General features: G+C 45.3%; 1 long non-coding RNA gene across 1 annotated transcript in view; it reads right to left on the reverse strand.

Moving 5' to 3' along the window:
• Positions 1-567: 567 nt before the first annotated feature.
• The window catches only part of LOC141993489 (uncharacterized), a 44705-nt gene continuing 29929 nt past the window's right edge, over positions 568-15343 (reverse strand). The window contains exons 2-3 of the long non-coding RNA XR_012640872.1: positions 2093-2169; positions 568-690 (exon numbers count right to left, since the gene is read on the reverse strand). This is a non-coding gene — a long non-coding RNA (uncharacterized LOC141993489). The remainder of the gene's footprint in view (positions 691-2092; positions 2170-15343) is intronic.

Genomic DNA, 15343 nt, shown 5'->3' on the forward strand with positions numbered 1-15343 from the left:
GTGGTTTGTTTATATAATCAGCTGATCTGAGAGGACACGTTCATCACGGTCTAATCTTGTGCCATCAGAACCGATATATTTTTATTAATATTTATGAACATTTTTAACTCTTTAATATGACAACATCTATATCAGTTAACAAAAAAAAATATGTCTTTTACCAAATCACATTTCTTATTAGCTTAAATTTGCAGCTCTAAGCTGAGAGTGTGTCACATTTTGGTCCAATAGGGATGCTCATAAAAACAAGTTGCGAAACTTATCAAATGCCAAAAAATTAACAAGTGTCTAAATTTGAGGCCCCCTTTGAGCTTGAGGCCCAGGCCAAATGGCCCTCCTGGCCCCGTCTCTGATTGGCCCTGGAACTTCAGAAGGACCTAACAAAGCTTGGTGAAGGGACAACATGATGGCAGATGAAATTCAACATAAAAAAATGTATGATATGCTCAGTACTGCCAATCCAAAGCCCTCAAAAAGGATGAGTTGGGCCTCAAGAAATCATGAGATTGGCTTAAAAACTCATGAGAGTTTTAAAATAAAATAATAATAATAAACAATTTGGGGTTCTTTTTGGTCTTCTGGTTTCTCAGTCTGTAGGACACACTCAGGTCACATTTTCAGTCTCTTCTCCTCAACCATGAGAACTGGAATGGAAGCTGAGGGTCTCAGATAATCACATGACTCCAGGAGCTGGGGGGTTAAGATAAACAGCAAGTATCACAAAATTTGCAATACAATAGTGAGGGTTGACAACACTGTAAATTAAAAGGAACAATTTGAAATATTCATACACTTTGATAGGTTCTCAGTCAACTCAAACTATCTGTAACCATTTGGGAAAAAAGACCTAAACGTGAGTGTGAGCAATTTAATGAAGAAAAGCAAACAAAAACATATTAAGGGTTTAGAGAATCATACTGAAAATATGCCGTGCTCCATATTGCTGGTACCTCACTCTGAGTACTGAGTTCAGTTAATCTTAAAATTATCTAAATAGAAATAATGCAAAGTCCAGGGCGAAAAAAATCCAGCAGAAATGATCAGAGGCTTGAAGAGATTTCACCAGCTCAGAAATTCACAGTTGTCTCCCAGGTGGTGGCTCTAATATTTTGCATGGTTCATAGGCTAATGTTGTATTGATGCAATGAAGATGGGCCTTACTGCTTTTGCAGTCAAAGTGATGATGTCACGGCTGTATGAAGCTTCATAGCCCTTCTTGGTTGCTGAGGGAGCTGCAATGGGGCCTCCAGGCCATGAGATGGCAGCAGCAGCCACTGGAGGACCAGAGCCGTCTCAGAGCTACTTCTTTAGTAGGGAAAATGGATAGAGCTACTTTCAAGTACTCTCTCTCTCTCTCCCTGCATCACTGTAGCACCTTCCCCTGTCCCCTCCTCCGCCATGCTGCTCTGGATTTAAAGAGACAGTACACATATGATCATCCATGGATGGCCATCCAATGCTGCCCATTCCCCAGACTTTAAATAGTGCATAGCCCGTTCAATCTCTACGAGAAGCACTGGCTCCTCTAATCTAATTGCATCTTCCTCTGATAGAATTAGCATCTTTCCTTGCTTTAAAAGCCATTGTATCTACTCTGGAGGATTTGCGTAGAGTTATGTCTATATATTGGTACATAAACCCTGTAAATCAGATTGAATAGATGTAGGAACCCTGATCTAGAGCTGCTGGAAAGTTTTGGTTGAAATGTTTTTACAACAAAAAATGTACTTTTTCGTCAAAATGGTGATTTCTGAGAGAAAAACATTTTTTACTAATATTTTGGGGCTTCTGTAAAAAAAAATGAAAACCTGAAAAAACATTGGATTTGGGTTGTTTCTGGAGGGAAGAGAGGGGAAAGGAAAGTATGAAAACCAAAACAACTTCTGAAGAAAATTTTCAGTGAAAACAATGAAAACTTTTTTGTTTTCATCAAAATTTGTAATGGGAACTAAAAACATTTCTCAAACAACTCTACCCTTAATAGCCCCTTTCAGTTTTACTTTACATACAGTAAAAGGGACTGAGCTCCTTCTAATCTAGGAAGATAAGCCAGGGTATTATGGGTTTTGTTGCCCTCTTTACACATCTTCACCTTCATTTCCCACGCACATGTGCTGCCCTCCACAGTTATTCCTGATGCCATGTTTTCCATTCTGAAGTGCTGATGCCCTGTGAAAACAGTCATATATATTAGAATATACCACATTGCTGAGGAGCTCCAGTGATGGACTAGGACCCCATTGCACTAGGTACTGTGCAAACATAGAACAAAAGGTCAGTCCCTGTCCAAAAAGCTTTACAACCTAAGTACAAGACAAGTGACAACAGATGCATACAGACAAGACGGGGGAGTACAAGGAAACAATGACACATTCATCATCATGATAGGCAGTTGTCTCGGCACATCAGCATCTTCACCACTGCCAAGTTTTTTGGAGGCATCATGGCACAGCAGAGTTTTGATAGAGGATAACAAGGAAGCTTTGCATATGTTTCTGGGGAGTGCCTCCTGTGTGTGAGGGGCAGAGGGGAGAAAGCAGAAAGGAACTAGTTTGAAAATGTAACAAGTGAGCGATGGAGGTTGGCATCATGGACCAACTGGGAGTCGTTATCTTGATAGTGAATGAACGATGATAGGTGGGGTGAAGATAGTCCATGAAGGGCCTTGAAAGTGACAATAAGTGGTTTGTGTTTGACATGCAGGATGTAGGATGGAATTGGAGGAGAGGAACTTCAGACAGCGGTTGTAAACAGTATAATCAAAGAACCTAGAGATGAAAGAGAAGATGGGGAAATAGTTGGAGAGGTGAGTGGGGTTGAAGGGGTTTTGGGGGGTTTTTCAGATGGGAGAGACTGAAGTATGTTTGTACTGTGAGGGGAAAGAGCCAGAGGGGAGTGAGAGGTTAAGGAGAAGAGTAAGAGAGGGTTCAAGGGAAATCAGGAGATCCATGGGGGTCACCAGGGCAAGTGGAGAGATTAGAGGAGGAGCGCAGATGAGACTATAGAGGTGCTAACTCTAGCTAGAAGGAGAAGAGGAAGGGAAGTCAGAGAGGAAGTCAGACAAGAGATATATTAAATAGAAGGGAACCCAACAGTGGAAAGGAAGGTAGAGCCCTCATAAAAGGTAAAATATATGGGGGGTAGTGATGGAGTCCACAACAAGATGGTTGGCTGGTTAAAGGACTATGCTAGGCTGCAGAGGAGCAGGCTCAATTGCCAATTCCACTAAAGAACTGCTGTGAGTCTGTGGCCAACTCACATCATCTATAAATTGGGATGCTGCTTCCTTCCCCTACCTTGTCTGTCTTGTTCATTTAGACTGCAAGAAATTTGGAGCAGTGAGTGTCTCTCACGATAAGTTTGTACAGCACCTAGAACAATCAGATCCTGATCTCAGCTGGGCCCCCAGGTGCCACTAGAACAGGGATCTCAAACACACAGCCCAACATAGGTGCCAACTCCCCCCCAGCTGTTTGGCGGTGCTTAGGACTTTCCAGGAGGGAGCGGGGAGGAGCAGGGATGCGGCACACTCAGGGGAGGAGGCGGAGAAGAGGCAGGGATGGGGCAGGAATTCGGGGAAGAGGTTGGAATGGGGGTAGGGAAAGGGGTGGGGCTAGTACTGAAGTGTTGCTAGAGGCGAAGAAATCAGAGGGCAAGACAAGCCCAGGCTTCCCTCCCCCTCAGTCCCGGGGGCTTCCTCCTCTCCCTGCCCAGCTCCAGGCTGCCAACTCATGCCAAGCTGTGCAAGTGGAGTGGCGGGAGCATGGGGCAGCACGAGGCTGCTCCCCCCCCAGCCACACACAAACGCACGTGGGCTGCGGCGGGGTTAAGCGGACCACAGCGCTGTAGATCCACAAGCAGCAGAGGGGAGGGAGAGCAACAGGCTGGGCAAGGGACCCGCGGGGGCCGCTGAAGCTGTATTACCACGCTGGGCTGATGGGGTGGGGGTTGTGTTTTTTCTCAGCCAGCCCCTCGCTAGTTTCTCAGGACATCATAGAGTTTTCACAGTTGAAAAAGCCCCCAACTTCTCACTCCTCCCCTGGAAACAAGCATGATTTGCAAACCGGGCGGGGGTGTTTCCAAGCCACGCGCTTCCCTGCCCCTCTGCTTCCTTCTGCTCCCTCGTTACACAAGCCCTGTGCAGCTAGATACCTCTTGTGGCTATGGTACCTCTTATACCTCTTCGCGTGAACCGGTTGTTAAATTTTGAAGCCAGTTTAGAACCGGTTGTTAAAGGGGTTCAACAAATTCCGGCCATCGGGCCACATGCGACCCACGGGACCGTCCTGTCCATCCCGCCTAAGCTCTCGGCTGGGGAGGCTCCCCTGAGAATTTCTACTCACCCGGCGGCCCTGCAGTCCTTCGGCAGCACTTCGGCGACAGGTCCTTCAGTTGCTCCGGGTCTTCGGCGGCACTTCGGCAGCGGGCCCTTCAGTGACGCCAAAGACCCGGAGCGACTGAAGGACGTGCCGCTGAAGTGCCACCAAAGACCCAGAGAGACTGAAGGAACCGGTTCTTCAGCTTCTGGCAGCTCATCACTGGGTAACACCCCTCTTTTCATTAGGTGCCAACAATGTGCTTGGTAAGACCTCAAACAGCTTACAGTCTAGCAGAGATACACAGGAGCCAGGATGCACAGGAAGACCCAGATGGGGGATTAACTTGGAGCAGTCTGGGAGAGGGGGTTGTTTATCTGGGCATCTGTAGCATGATTTGAATCATCCCTGTCATTCCCCTTGACTTCAGGGCTTTGTTGCAATGCACGTGCTATCAGAGCCTGTTCTGAAAGGTGCTAAGCACCCTGAGATCCCGCTGGTCTCAGTGGGAGCAGAAGGCACCTCAGCTCTGCACAAAGAAAGTTCTAAGAGAGAGATGACCCAAGTGGGGGGATTCAAACCTGCGTCCCAGCCCCTTGCTGTTCTGGGCTGTGACCTAAGGCTGAAAGGTGCTGCCAGCTGCTTCGATGAGGTTCAGCACATGCTCATGGCCAATGGCTCTTAGCCCATGATTTTTGTATCGTTGTATGAAAAGGTTTCAGTGATGTGGCCCTCAGGCCAATGTGCTAGTCCTCATGTGGCTCTTGTGGTGATTTGAGTTTGAGATCCCTGCACTAGAAGAAGAATGTCTAAAAAGGCTCTATAAAGTGAGGATATGTGTAAGTTGAGTATATTTACATCCTAATCCTAGTTTTCTCTATTTCTCTCATTTTTCTTTTAATTGGTCCCATTCCCCCTCTCATAACTTTATCCTCATCCCAGCAAAGCAGGGCTATTGTGTAAATAAAACATGTAAAACACATTTTAATATGGAAACTATCTGTATTGGAATCAACATTTGCATTTTACAGCCCTTTAAATAACCACCACAAGGGAACAGCAAAGAGATACAACAGCTTTCAGGAGTTCAGCTCTGATTCTCTCATCTGCTTTTCCTTTGCCACAGACATCTACTGGGCGCACACAGCAGTTGATTTTCCAAGAGATCCAGGAATGACATTGCTTCCTCTAGATTATGGAAGAATTTAATTAGTCTTCTGTAAAGGACTTTGACTCTTACAGGAGATTATATTTTCCTTCAAATCTTCCCTTTTATAAACAACATTCTTCTTCTCTGAGTAGCTACACATGCATCAGAGAAGAACATTCTCCTTTTCACTTTGTTTCTTATTGAGTCCACTTCCCAGGCTAATATTAAGGCCTTTTCTTTGGGAATTTTAGAATCTCATTATCAATGCCCTTGATGGTTTATTAGCAAAAAGTTTTGGGAGAGAGCTATGAATCAAGTTTCAATTCCTCTATTGTGAAGATCTACTTTTGTCTGAAAGCATATCACGACTCTGCACTTAGCTTTATTCTTGCTCTGTCCTCCATATACTTCTATTTTTGCTGTTTCTGAGCAATCTCCTCTTGAGGTTTACTGATTTGAGTTTGAGTTGCAGACTCTCTGGCCCGATATACAGCTGGTGTAGGTTCCTGTTCCTCTACTGAAATGAATGAGGCTCCACTCAATTACGCCAATGGCAGATCTGACCATCAGTCTTTACTGTCCCCAGTCTAGCACTCTGCTTCTGAAATCCTCACTTGAAGCCCTCCACCTCAGTTCTGATCCCATTGGCTGATTTATACACAGAAGTCATTTGCAAGGAGAATTGTGCTTTTCTACGTAGCTTTTAGAATTTTTTCTCTTGCATCTTCCAGGTTTCCTGTGCAGACCTCTCCTCTCTCTGACTCTGACTTGAGGCAGATTACAAGAGACCAATTCCACAACCAAACAGTTGCTGAATCCTGATCAAAGTAATTCATTTGGCCTCGGTTTTTCCTTCAAGTTTGTTTGCCTAGGGCAGGAATCGGCAACCTTTGGCAGCGCCCCATCAGGGAAATCTGCTGGTGGGCCAGGACGGTTTGTTTACCTGCAGTGTCCACAGGTTCAGCCGATCGCAGCTCCCACTGGCTGCGGTTTGCCATTCCAGGCAAATAGGGGCTGCGGGAAGCAGCAGCCAGCACATCCCTCAGCCCACGCCGCTTCCCACAGCCCCCATTGGCCTGGAACAGCGAACCGCAGCCAGTAGGAGCTGCGATCAGCCAAACCTGAGGATGCTGCAGGTAAACAAACGGTCCTGGCCCACCAGCGGATTTCCCTGACGGGCTGCGTGCCAAATGTTGCTGATCCCTGACCTAGGGGATCCAGGACTGAATGGGATTTGGACCTCCCAACTCCTATTAGCACCTTTGAAAATCTCACCTTAAATCAATCTTGGCCACAGATTTCTGGTCCCAGCAAGCTGAGTTTGCTGCCGTTTTTGGGTCACATGACCTCAGCTAAAGTGCATTAATTGTGATTTGTAACACTGGATGCAGGACTTATCTCAGTTCTGGATCTATTCCAGCCATGCCAAGTTGTGTGGCTCTCTATAGTGAACAAATTTGGAGGAGACCACCAAACTAATTTCACAGGTGACATGCTCAGCATTAATTGAACCCAAACTACTGGCCGCAAAAAGCTCACTTATCCACTCTACACCCTAACACTCACACAAGAATTATGTCAAGATACAGGTGGGCTTCTCATGCTACACCGCTGAGGTTTACAATGGTGGGGGGCCTTCTGCAGGAACAGATAGGTGTCTCTCTTCCCCTGGGACAATTAGATCTTCGAGTTCTTCAGTGCAGCATCTTTCAAAAATGCTGCAAACCATGTGCTTTATGATTGCTCTCTCTTTACTTATGTGTTTGGTTGCTCAGTCTTGTACCAGTCCACAGGGGCCCCTTGTACTAACCCTCTTTGCTTGTTTAAAACACAGCAGCTTGAACTCAACCACACTTTGCCACCAGAGACCTGGAGTCCATGACTCATTAAAAAGCTCGATGCAATTAGAGCTAGCACGGACTGCCTCCCACCCTCCCATTCAGTGCCCATGTCTGAAGCGCTCTTTCCTTTGTGAGCTCTAATGCATGTTTAATGTGCATCTTAATTATTTGATTACAATGGCATAATTATATAATTGCAATGTATTGTGCAGGCTGGCTGGAAAGAGACTGGAGATGCTCACTGAGTGACGTTGGGTAAACGGAACAACAACCTCAAGAAAGAGAATAAATATAATGAGATGATAATTTGGGAATGTTTAAGGAAATGGGCACTTTGGAAAATGAAACTGGCTGGGTTCCCCCCACCCCCACCCCCTTTCTTACCATCAGTGTGAATTTTTCTCTTGTTGCCAGAATGAGAGAGAGGCTATCCTGTGCTAGATCATTTTGAGTAAAGATGGGTGACATGCAACCATTCTGGCACCTCAAACAGCATAACCAGGGTATGTGTTGGTAACAATACCTTCCATGTGCCTCAGTGCACTGACTATTGTCTCTGGAATTTAGACAAAGTACAGACTAATATGTTAGGATAAGTCATGAGGGACGAATGTCAGAGGTTAGTAGGGTGACCAGACAGCAAATGTGAAAAATCGGGACAGGGGGTGGGGGCCTATATAGGAAAAAGACCCAAAAATCAGGACTGTCCCTATAAAGTCGGGACATCTGGTCACCCTAGAGGTTAGTCACATTGCTTAATGCACGACCAGAAGGTGTTTAGATACTACAGTGATGAAGGCAGTATAAGAACCTATATAGGCTAGAATACCCAATGAAGTCAATGGAAGTCTGTGACTGAGAGAACCCCTGTATTCACACCCTACACGTTATTGTAATAATCTTTGTGCAAATGATGCCTTATGAGGTATCATTTAAAAACCAACGACATGCTGATCATCAATGTTCTTGTGTAAAGTATATATGAAATGCGTATTAAGCATTATGAACATAAGCTGAAATTACGACTACAATGTGTTTATCAGAAAAGTCTGAGGAATGGGTGAACCAGTTTCTTAAAGTCAAAGGTCAAGTGGACGCCTCTAGCCAGGTGTCATAGAAGTTGATGGGCAATCACCTGGCAAGTGGTCCTTCTTTGGCACCAAAGGGGGCAGGAACAGATCGAGCTGCACTTTAGCAAACAACAGCATGGAATCTCTTTCACCACAAGATGTCCTCACAGCTTGAAGGAACTTTATCTAAGGATAATCCTCAAAAATGCATTGTAAATGGTGATGGGACTGCAAAAGTGAGGGGCAAAAACACCCCAGGCTCTCTCTCCCTCTCTCTCTCTCTTTCACCTAAGAATAGAAAGGAAGCAGCCCATTGATTTTTTTTTTTGGCGGGGGGGACCCTGACCTGAGAGTTTGGTCAGCAATGTTGCTGAGAACCTGTGATGAGGATTTTACCTTGAACCAAGTCTAGCTTATTTCGTTTTAGCTACTAGAAGGCATTTTATCTTTATTTCTCTTGTAACCATTTCTGACTTTAATACTTGTACTCACTTAAAATCTCTCTCTTTGTAGTTAAATAAACTTGTTTTATTTTTAATCAAAACTAATCCAGTGCTGTGATTAAACTCAACTGTTTGGGTAACTCCAGTTAAAGTAGCAAACTGTTGCATATTGACCCCTTACAGGGGCAACAGACCTCTAATACCTGAACTGCCCAGGAGAGGGCTGGACAGGTCAGGACACAAATTTTGGGGGAAATTTGGGACTGGGAGTGTGCTACACTCTGCAGGTAGTAACCAAGGCCAGTGAAAGCCAAAGTGTGATTGGTGTGTTGCTGACTGGTGTGACTGGCATTGGCGCTGTCAGATCAGGGCTGTAGCTATACACTGACACTCAGGGTGAGACCTGCATGTTGTTTGGCTGTTTGTGAGCGGTCCAGTAAAGTATTGTGAGGCACCCAGTATTATGGGGCAAGTGGCGACACAATCTCTCACTGCTCTGGATCACACCCCGGAATGTGATAGTCTCTCTAACTTACTTCAAAGGGGTATGGATCAAATCAATAGCATCCAAAATAGGGATACACTCTTTCTGAGATTTAGCACCGGAGAAAAGGAGTTTGTATGCTAGACAAATGCAGGCTCTAATGCAACAGTAGCATGTAAATTCCCATAAGTGTGTGAAGTATTTATAAATTACACCTTTATACATAACTGTGGTGAACTTTCTGGCTTTTGTTTTCTTGAATTCTTCCTAAACTACTTTAGAAAATATTTGCTGAATTTTGCAGAAGTCTCAGTGAGAGTGTCTGACCCATTTTAATAGAGCCATGTAAACCCCCGATCTTTCAAAATATGAATGTCACAGCTGCTAATACTGTAGCTCCTCTAACACTAATAAACGGCACAAATGTAATTAAAAACTACTACATATCTGTCAACTACACTAATACAATTAGTCAAGGCGCAAGCTTGTAATGTGAAAGTGGACTCTTGGCTACAGAGCACCAGTAAAATCAGCCTTTCACAGCTCTGTTGCCCAAGCACAGTTCAGGCACTGTGCCTTGTTACGTTCATGTAAAAACTTGGTTTATCAATATTTGCATTCTCTCCAAACTGTAGCTCTGACCTGATTCTGACCTTAGGCGCCTGGTGCTGAATGCCCTGTGCTGTCTGTGGACATTTACATCAGCCTAGGTAACCTGTTTGGAAAAGTGAATTTTTGTCCCTCGGGAAATTCTGACACTTTGCAATTAGTTTCTATTCTGAACTGAAATGAAAAGTCAAAATATCAAAAAAATTTCATGGAATGAAAAATCCAAAGAGTTTCAGACTGGAAGTGATGCAATGAAATCTTCCAACATTTTCAGCTAGAAGGCAAAATCAGTGCAATGAATCCACATTTCCAAATCAAATGTTGTTTTTGTGTTGAAAAATGGCATCTTAAATCACAACGAAATGAAAACAGTCATTACATTTCTAAATGTCAATTCAAAATGAAAAATTGCTGCAGCAGACTTTGCTTGTCCAGTAGCACCATCTATGTCCAGGTGTGGACTGTAGGGGGCTCTTTCTCTCAGTTTTCCTAATGTGCCATCAACAATTTCAAACTTCAAGCAGGGGGTTGGACTAGATGACCTTCTGGGGTCCCTTCCAACCCTGATATTCTATGATTCTATGATTCTATGATTTCAACAAGGCTTTATGTACCCCACCATCCCTTCTAAGGGGTCTAGTTTATTAACCAAAGACCCAATGGGACTAAAGCAAGCCTTTACCCCAATGTCTTCGCTGGGAGACAGAGTCAGTCTTAGTTCCTCTGTTCCCACCTGCTTCCACTTCTCCCCTCCATCCAGATCCTTTACCAATAGGGTTCTTTTGACTTGGGTGCCTTCCCTGGAGTCTGGGGAGAAGTCTTCCCCAGCACCAAGAGTTCTCAAAGATCAGTCACTGGCAGTTCTTCTCCAGGGCAGTACATAGTTCCTGGCCAGCCAGGCTTCCTGCCACTGTTTGGAGAATCCCTGTGCTGGGACCAGGCCTTCCTGGAGGCCTGCCAACTGCAGCTCTCCCCTTAAGAATTGCTCCTTCCTAGAAGCACACATTCCAGGCTGCTTACTCTGATGAGCTCCCCTGTAGCCTGAGGGTATGTCTGCACTACAGTGTAAGTGCAAGTTTAATGGGACTCAAGTTTGAAACTCCAATGCTTGAGCATTGACACTCATTGGTGACCTTACGTTAAGAATGTCTGAGCCCAGGCCCCACACTGGGGCCCCAGTGCCCACAATAAAGTTTGCAAACCCCAGTCCAACCCACCCATATCCCAGACTTCCTTGCTCCTTCCCTCCAAGCCCTTTGTGTGGGAAGACTTGCCTGTCCGTTCTGCACGTTACAGGGAGTTGTCCCAGCCTGCCAATAAATCCTGCTTAGCCGTCATTTGAGAGTGCACACTACCAGCAACAGGAACCAGCAACATAGAGGAGTCACCATTTGAAGAACTTCTCTTGCTTGGGCTTTCGATCATGTTTCAGGAAATGGGCAGAGCTTCCGTGAGATGCTGGTGGACATTCTGTCAACATTTTTTGACCTACCAAAGGCACCGGATGGAGCTAATGACTGAGGAGGAGGAGGATGACGATACAGATGTAAAACACTCAAACTGGGTAGTGTTGCTTATGACTTTTGGTATAGCTGCCAATGCCCCCTACATAGACCAGCATTTCTGGAGCAGGGCCACAGGCACAGACTGGTGGGATCACATCATGATGGGGACCTGGGATGTCCAGCAATGGGTCTAGAACTTTTGCATGTAGAAAGCTACATTTCTGGAGCTTTGTGAGCAGCTTGCCCTGACCCTCCAGTGTCACGATACATGCATGAGGGTGGCCGTATCCATCTAGAACTGGGTTGCTATAACCATTTTGAAACTGGCTACCCCAGACTGCTAAAGGTCCATTGCTAACCAGTTTGGTGTTGGAAAGTCAACTATGGTAAAGTGGTGGTGGAGGTTTCTCAGGTGATAGGCATGTAATTTACTCAGAGGTGGTGGGAATAAACAATATTCCTGAAGTCACTGCTGGGTTTGAGAGAATGGAGTTTCCAAATTGTGCCAGGGCCATTGATGGGACTCATGTGCCCCTAGTTTTTCCTCCTCAGGGAGCAAAAGAGGACATAAACCACAAAGGGCACTACTCAATTATTATGTGGCCCTTTGTGGACCACGGGCTGCATTGGAAAGGTTCATGACGCAAGGTTTTTCTGCCAGTTGGGAATCTACTTTCATGGACAGACTGGAACACTATTCCCACCAAATGACACTGGAGTCACTCTCCCCTCTATTATCCTGGGGGATCCTGCCTTGGCTTATGAAACCAAATCCTGATCTCAGTGGGCAAGGCAAAAGAAGATTTAATTACACTTTCAGCAGGTGTCAAATGGTGGCTGAACGTGTGTTTGGCAGATTGAAATCCTGGCGCTGTCAACAGACCTGTTTGGATTCCCGTGTTGTCCATGTTGTCCAGATTATTGTGGCTTGCTGTATTCTTCATGGTCGTTGTGAAGCCAAAGCTAACCCATTTGCCCCTGAATGGACTTATAACAGTAAAGGATTGCAGAACCAGTACACTGAACCAAAAACTGCTTTGAAAGTTTTTGTACAGCAAGGTTTACAGTAAATGAGGTACTGTCCCGCCATGCAATGAAATGGGGGCAGGGGTACTGTCACTATACACAATGGCAGGTATCAAATGTCAGGAATTTTATTATGGATGACATGAGTGTTAATGTAATGGGCGGGAGGCAGGGAGACTGTGCATTTACATTATTGACTGGTGTACACAGATGTATTTGAGAAATTGTGTTTGGACACACTTTGCCCTTTGTGCCTTAACCTGTGTTTATTATTCAAAACACACATTATAAGATGTGATGCAGGGATATTAACAGACTTTCTTAATAAAATAAAAGCTTTTATTTGTATTGCAAAAATAACAATATTAAAGCATTGCCAGGGAGGCCAGCTGCCATTAGAATATGGAAGCAAGAATACATCAGCATCACAACCAGTAATAAAACTAAGTGCATAAACCAAACACTGAACAGTGCAAACACTGCCATAAAAAAAAATCCCCTAATTTTGCATCTCCCCTGGCACATTCTCCTTTCTCTTTCTTGTGTGCATTTAGCATGCACTTGTCACTACTGCATAGGTGTTGAGGGGGGAAACGGACTGCAAAGGGGAAGGGGTCTGTATGGAGATGGGTGCATGCAGTGGGGAAGGGATCAGCAAAGTGGGGAAGTATGCTGGGGGAAGGGGTCAGAGTGGAATGGAAGTGCACTTGGGGTAGATTTGCCCTGTCCAGCTGCAGTTAATCCTGGTGGCATGGACCACCCAAACATGGAATCATCCAAAGTGTTCCTGGTTTGCAGCACATGGTACCATACAGGGGACTAGGGCCATGGTGCAGGCACTCTCATGGCCATTAGTGAAAGCAGCCACTCAAGGAGGTCTTTCTGTCAGGCTCTTTCCTCCTCCCTCACTAGATATTCCTGTTCCAGGAACTGCAATGCAAGTGTCTGCTCCCACGCTGCAATTTTGGCCTCAAGCACTGCAGCCCACCCATGCCTTTCTGCGTACTTCTGCACTTGTTATGAATCCTTTGGTATTGGTATTGCACCTACCCGGAACATCAGCCAAAAGTTCACCATGGAAACGCTTCCTCTTGGACCAGTCTGTAAAAGTATGGAGACCCAGACTTCTGCTAGGGTGTGCGTGAGCTACAACGGCCAGCAGAGGTAGAAGCAGAGGCGATACGTGGGTGGGATATGTGAGTCACGTGCCCCCCCAGATTTTCTGCTTGGCTTGAACTGAGCATGCTCAGATGCTCAGTAAGATGCTCACATGGACTGAGCATGCTCAGTAAGACTGCTGAAGCCAGCTGCCCTTACTCTGCCTCCCCACTATCGGCAGGCACAGGTCATCTCCGGAGAGATGCCTGCAAGCAGCCATAAAACAGAACGGGATTGTCTCAATGACTCATAACTGGGTCAATGCATGAGCACAAAAAAAAATCCTTGTGGAATCTCAAGGACAAAAAAAATGATACTTTGTAAAACTGAACTACCATATATTGTGTAAGAAAGGCTACAGATCCCAGAAGTTCCGTGGACACAACCAGGTTAATTGCAGGATTCGTCTTTCGTATGGCAAAATAGGGGAATGGTGAAAGCAATGGTGTGCTTACATTTGGATCTGAAGGTCTCTTATCCAGTGCAGAGCAAAGGGGGTAGCCATGTGAATGGATGTGACACCCCCAAGATGAGCATGGATTGGGCAATCGTCCGTGATGTGTCCAACAGTTTGCACCACGCCACAGTCACAGTTCAGGGATTCCCTCAATTTCCATCTGTGGAGTAAATATGTGCATCTTCCCACCTCGGTGGAACTTTGGAATAGCCTTCCAAAGAAAGCAGTGGGGGCAAAAGACCTATCTGGCTTGAAGATTAAACTCAATAAGTTTATGGAGGAGATGGTATGATGGGATAACATGATTTTCGCAATTAATTGATCTTTAAATATTCATGGTAAATAGACCCAATGGCCTGTGATGGGATGTTAGATGGGGTGGGATCTGAGTTACTACAGAAAATTCTTTCCTGGGTATCTGGCTGGTGAATCTTGCCCATATGCTCAGGGTTTAGCTGATCGCCATATTTGGGGTCGGGAAGGAATTTTCCTCCAGAGCAGATTGGAAGAGGCCCTGGAGGTTTTTCGCCTTCCTCTGTAGCATGGGGCACGGATCACTTGCTGGAGGATTCTCTGCTCCTTGAAGTCTTTAAACCACGATTTGAGCACTTCAGTAGCTCAGCAATAGGTGAGAGGTTTTTCGCAGGAGTGGGTGTGTGAGATTCTGTTGCCTGCATTGTGCAGGAGGTCGGACTAGATGATCATAATGGTCCCTTCTGACCTAAATATCTATGAATCTATTAATCTGTGAACTTTCGGGAAGCAGTATGATCAAAATATATCACAGACAGAGAAATCTATGAAGTGGATCTCTCTGACCCCTGCCAAATATCATCACTTCATTAGCCTCCTAACACCAGCTGCCAAAACCAATATTCCCAGGGGATACTGAAAGTCTTTCACCCCTTGCTGGAGAGCGAAGAACTCCTTCAGCAGTATAAGGCAAATGGACAACTGGATATGGCAAAAGCCTTGCTCCATTCAATGGACTTGGTAAAAAGGCAAAGATGACATGACACTGTGGAGGCCCTTGATTTCACAAAGTCAAGCTGAAAGGCCTGGCGTCTCCTCCGTGCCGTTGGTGGAGCAGCGCCTGCAGCCTGCATTTGCAGGTGAGCCAAGATGCCATAGCTAGGCAACTAATTGCCAACTCAAAACTCCCAGTCAACAAAGTACCAGGTGCAAAGTCCATAAAGAACTCTATAATGCCCTCAACTATGCCAACCATTTTCCCAATTTTCTGTACCTACTCAGTGGAGTAGGTGGACAGAGGCATCACCTAAA

The sequence above is a fragment of the Natator depressus genome, chromosome 9 (assembly GCF_965152275.1).
Source record: "Natator depressus isolate rNatDep1 chromosome 9, rNatDep2.hap1, whole genome shotgun sequence".
NCBI classification, from domain to species: domain Eukaryota; kingdom Metazoa; phylum Chordata; order Testudines; family Cheloniidae; genus Natator; species Natator depressus.